Raw genomic sequence first — 6,077 nt, 5'->3', positions numbered from 1 at the left:
CGTCTGCCAGCTACCACTTGCCAGAGCCATGCCCATGATTTTTTGCTCATAATGCGGACAATGGCTTTTCTGGGGGACGAAGCCTTTAATGGTGCTGAATGGGAGAACTAGGGTTGGAACACTTTCATCCAGCGATAGAACTAGTGCAGTTTCTTAGCACCAAGAACAGTCAAGGGCAGTCCAGGCTGCACTTCAAACACAAGTTTGAAGGACGCCGCCTGACATCAAAAACACTGCATAATCTGTTTCACTCCTTTTAGCAGAACATTTTCGAGAACACTGCAGGATCTGCACTGGACAAATGCGTAAGCATGCTCATTGCTGTGTTGTCCGCAAGATGTGTCAGCGGGATTCCGCGAGTAACAGATACTGCGCCTTTCCTTTCCTGTAAACCAATTATAGAAGGGTGGTGAACTGTGATGCGTTCAATGGAACACTGGTTTTGTTCAACAAGAGGCATGCGATGTACCGTGTGCAGCAGCAATGCTCAGGCTTTCGCAAGATCAAAAAACAGCGCGGCTACTTGGGACAAATAGAGAGGAGAATAACGGACAAGCGCTTGTCCGTTATTCTCCTCTCTGTTTGTCCCAAGTAGCCGCGCTGTTTTTTGATCTTGCAATGCACCAACTAGCTCAGATTTCCGTTCTTCAGGCTTTCGCATTTCTCCACTGCAGATCCTGCAACGCTCTCGGAATTTTTCAGATTGCAATTGGCTGATTACCTCTCTTTACACACTTTCTAAACATTCCTATCATTTGTGCACGCAAATCACGCCCTTTCCCGCTTGTTCACGTTTCAAACATTTCAAATTTCCCGCCACTGGAAGTTAGTACCACGTGACCCGTTTGGATGTTGCCATTACCCCTCTAATTAATTACCTAGTTAACCCACATGCATCAAATTATTTACCCAGCAAGATTTTTTGGCCCATTCTTTTTCTTATAACTTGTTTCGTTCACATGTAATTGTGATGACAATTCTGGTGACATGAAACTGCCGACATACCTACATAATGCTGACACATTAAAATGGCAGTGACAATGCATTACTGCCCTGTGCAGTCATACCTATTTGACACATGGTGCCTCTGTTGCCACAGAGGACATGAGCTCAACTTCAATGTCTTAGCCGTGAGAAGCTGAAGAAATGTAGGTTAGCATTTCATTTACAATCATGCCAGTCACAATACTGCAGTCTGGCTAGCGGTGGTGATCGTTCAAGGGGCAGAACATGCACACCCTCTCTTGGCATGCTACTGCACTGCTCCTTACTACTTGGCATCTCTGCTCCCGTCCACCTAATGCAATGAACTATACGAGTACTGATGCGACAGCATTTGCTGACCGAGAAGAATGTCAGGCATTCGGCGTCAGTGTCCATGCGAAGCCTTCGCCTACTAACTGTGGCAGGTGGTGTTAAGAGGTATTTCCCGCCCTCCATTTATGGGAGAGGAGGGAGATATTTGGACATGAAAGATTTAGCAAAGTTGAACCAAAAGCCACGACGAATAGAAATAGAATATAATCGGGATTGGAATAATTGGAGAGTGAAAAAACGATGGAATTAAAATTGGATTGGTTGAAACATTGCAAATTGACTGGCTATGAGGGACGCTGTAGTGGAGGGATGCAGATAATTATGACTAAGTGAGGTTCTTGAATGTATGTACTCTGAAATCTCACAGCACGTGGGCACCTTGCATTTTGTCTCTATTGTAACATGGCAAGGGTCGAAGCCGGGTTTCCAGGCTCTGTAGTCAAGCACCCAATGACCAAGCCACCACAGTGCACAATGAGAGTAGTAATACATTGGTGAGTGAATTTCGTCTGCAGTCAGTCGAACTAACCGTCCTTAAATTTGTTTTTCCTACAACAAAACTTCCTATGAAAATGCTCTTTATGAACCGTTCCCAGCACTCAGGGGTGTCAGGCATTGCCCCTAGTATGTGGGCCATTCACTTCTGATCTCTTCAGTAGGCACTCCAATCCTGAGTGACCCTAGTTCATAGCTGCAAAGTGGTGGCTGCACAGGATATTGGTGGCTGCAGGAGACAGGATAAAATGGAAAAAGGTCCAATTGACTTATTTTCAGTAATGCTACTGCACATGTGCGAAGCCTTCTTCTCTATTTCTACATAGTAGGGCAGCAGTTCACTGCGTGTGTGAAAACCATGAAAGATGTCTGCTGGGTCATTGACGCGACAAACTGTTGCGCAATAATTACATGCATTGCTAGCATGTACTTGGCCCTCAGGACCACATACATTTTCCCTGCCTGCTATTGCAACAAACGAAAAGACGCTGCCAGGTTTGCCTTCTAAGAGATCAAGTGCCGCTTGGAAAATAAACCTACCCTACTATTGTGAAAGAATTTCTGCAGAAAATATGTGAGGGAGCCTCGGTAACCCGCCCTGCGAAACATACCTTGCCTGACGTCTGCAAGAAGAGGCGCGACTGGAAAAAGGTCTATAGCAGAGCTACATTGCATGTGCTTAACAAAGTTGTTTGCTGGGTTAACTAGTATAGCATCCTAAAGTTTGAAAGTGCTTGGAAAGACAAGGACAAGAGAAGTGGACGAGACAAAAGCGTTTTTCCTTGTCTTTCTGAGCACTTTCACATTTTAAGACTGCAAGTGCTGCTGTGTATAGCAATAAATTTGGTTATTCATAATTTGTGTTTTTTATTCTTTTGTTGGCTATTCATGACAAGCTTACAGAGGGGTATTTACATGACCTCACACGTGCCGTTTTATTGCCCAGAAGATAGCTTTTGCTAAGAAATCCGGAGTAAATTGTGGTGAGCCGATGAGGCATGCATAGCAGTTTTTTGCAACGCTCCATGAACAGCAAATTGGTGGCCACTGTGATGTTGGTGAATAGACCAAACGTGCACGCACAGTTTTATGTAATGTAAACCAAGGATTAAAAAAAAAAAAGGCTGAGCACTGCAGCTTACTGAAACCGACGACATATTATTCGTCTTCGTGTAGTTCTGTTTGGAGTATTCCTTATATTTTATCTAATTGGTTAATTAGTTGAGATTAATTATTCTATTTTTTTATATTCAGTTTAGGCCCAAGTACCCTTAAGTTTTAGAGGGGGTTCAAGTACAAATGACCCAGTTTTTTCTACTAACATACTTCCTGCACGATTGTTTTTTCCAGCATTAAAACAAAGTGCACAAATATGAAAGGAAAAGAAAATACCACATGACTACGGTCTTGCTTTGCTAAAGTTTGAATTATCCGAATTCAGGTTTTATCTTGCATGAAAAATGACAGAATCCTCTTCATGAGTATGTGGCTTCCGCCCACACTGAAAATCCGGAAAGCCCGTCTTTTTTTTTTTTCGAATCAATGAAGCATACACGCCCACTGTTTCAAAGTGAGCAGCCACCGCCACTGTCAGCCAACTCTGACAAAGCTTTTATTGAGCTGTCCCACTGACAAAATTTTGCAATGGCGAACACAATGATGATCACCAAATTTGGTCCAAACCACCCTCAAAATTTGACTTTGTCCGATTTGGACCAAAACCGACGTTCAGGCTAATTCAGCTATGTCAAGCATGATGGTGACTTTCAAATTTAGTCCAGGCCACTCTCTGCTGAAGCTGGATTCAGTTTATTGACAGGCACACTGGACAGCACTCAAAATATTGTTATGTCACTAGTGAGATCATGTATGTAACAATGCAATAAAACAAGGTGAGCGCTTGTTAAAGAACAGAGAGCACGTGCAATTAAAAAAATCGTAGACTTTTTCCCGAGACGTTACGTGGTTACAGGGATGATGACAGTGTTTCACCGCAAGATATTCCTTCGGTCGTTTTTATGCAATTTCAGTGCCAAATTAAAATAAATCCTCAATTCTTGGATATTGTAGTGCTCGATCTATACTAAATCAGACATTTTTTTTTACACCATAATCTAATTTAATACATATTGTTACATTTTGGTCCATGTTTTGTCCCTTTACAGGTCCAATGGGCACATTCAAGTGCAAGGCCCTTAGTAACAATTGTGCAGCAATAGTACCGTGTAGCTGTGCACTATCAGACATAAAGGGCCAGTTCTGGAAGGCCTTTTTGGTGTCCATGGGATCGAAACATAAGTTATAGTCCTGTGCATTGTTGATAAATTCAGCCTAGCCCCACCATCCACTGGTTGTCCTGGTTAGATGACTTGGTAGACAAACTGCCCCACATGAGTAACAGTCCAGGGTTCACTCCATGGACCACGTCAAATTTTTCACTACTGAAGCTTCTGGAAAACTTATATAGCTTTTCTTTTTACCTGTATGGCTGCACTTATATGGGTGGTAATGAGTAAGTAGCCTCTATTTGAAGTCTACTTTATCTTGTTTCCACTAAGTATACATTTGACTGATCTAGCAGCCAATGCGTGGTACTGCTTTCTTTGATACACATCGCATAATTCAGCACTCTGCCTGAGATGAGCAGTGCACCTGCTGCTAATCATATTGCTGTAACGCATGTAGCTCAGCCAGAATGTTCTCCTCAGTTGAGCAAACCAACCGTTTTCTGGTCGGAGCATTTCATCAATTAAAATAATTAGTGGACAACACACTTTGAAACAAAATTCTCTTTATTATTTCAATCAGTAAGCTACTATCATTTGCTTACCATGCATGAAACATTTTGTAGATTTTGAACTGTATACTCACCACAAGATGAGTTGAAACGGTTCCGACTGATAACAGCTACAAGTGAATGGCATCCATCCTTCCACCAGTGTTCTTGTGATCTGCAAAGAGCAAGGCTCCTGAAGTGAAAGCTGCATCGGCCACAATCTCCACACGAAGTCTTGTATCAAGGCATTTCTAGAACAAAAGAGTTTATTCTAGTAATGTCGATTATGGCAGTTCATTGAAAGGTTTTACAGACACAGCTGCTTCTAGCCAAGGAGGAGCTTCAGTTTCTTGGGGTGTATTACCATTTTATTTTTGTTCATGAACTTGCCGCAGAATACATATCTTTATCTGCCAACAGAACTTTTTTTTTATGTACTTTGTTCTTTTCAAGGCTGAAGCAGTACAAGAAAGATAAGGCTGCAAAATAGATTGATTCTTGTGGTAAAGTATGTGAAGTAAATGAAATAGGCTTCTGCCACAGCAAAAACCCTGCACCTAGTAAACAATCTATTTCACTCCGGCAATGTAGTGCAAAGAGCGACGTGTCAAAGAACGCGAACTAAAGAAAACTAAGCGCTGTTAAAGCTGATCACACCATCGATCACTTCAAATCTTGCGTGCACGTTTCTGTACAGTCCTGTCGTTTTTCAGAGAATAACTGGCACTTTTTACATCGGAAACAATAAATTACTTTCTTCCTGCCGATACATTCCGAACATGTTTTTAGTGCGCTCGCCCAAGTTCTGTACTTGCCCCCACGCATTGACATTATAAATGGCACTGAACCATTTTAACCTCGCAGAAGCCGCTGAAATCATTGTACTCTCCTAAGCTCGTTTCCGATGCACGGACATTTTTTAAATAGGAGCGAACTTACCAAGATTAGGTGAATTGCGCGTATCGGTCGGTGGTCTCGGTTCGCCGACGTTGCAAGTGTACGACAACAATGTTTTAGCACAGCGTTTAAGGGTCTGGTTGCAGACTTATAAAAACTGCGAAAGCATATGACAACCACAGCGGTAAAGAGGAAATGTAACAGCATAATAACAGCGCATATTTCTGCCTCTAACGCCGTACGTTAAATGCTTCAAGCACGGCGCCATGAAGAAAAATGCAAAAGCGAATGCAGCGCCACTACTGGAAATTACAATTGCAACTTCATGGAAAATATTAGTAACAGAAAAAAGTTCCCTTCTGAATGACATCTAACGACATGACTTCAACATTTAGAACTGTATTCTTGATGAGAAAGCTGAGTATGTTGCATCCTAAAGAGAGAAAAAAAAAATGATTGTTAAGTGCCGCCATCTACACCGCTCGCAAATGCAGGTTCGGCGCCCTATTTGAAATAATTATTTTAAACGAGCGCATGTTTGTGCAGATAGACCTCGCAAGGGCCGCTTTGCTCCATCGAAGCATTTGACGCA

The sequence above is a fragment of the Amblyomma maculatum genome, chromosome 2, assembly GCF_055883805.1.
Source record: "Amblyomma maculatum isolate TAMU_Amacu chromosome 2, ASM5588380v1, whole genome shotgun sequence".
In the NCBI taxonomy this organism is placed as follows: Eukaryota; Metazoa; Arthropoda; class Arachnida; order Ixodida; family Ixodidae; genus Amblyomma; species Amblyomma maculatum.
Note: the sequence above shows the minus strand (reverse complement) of the source record.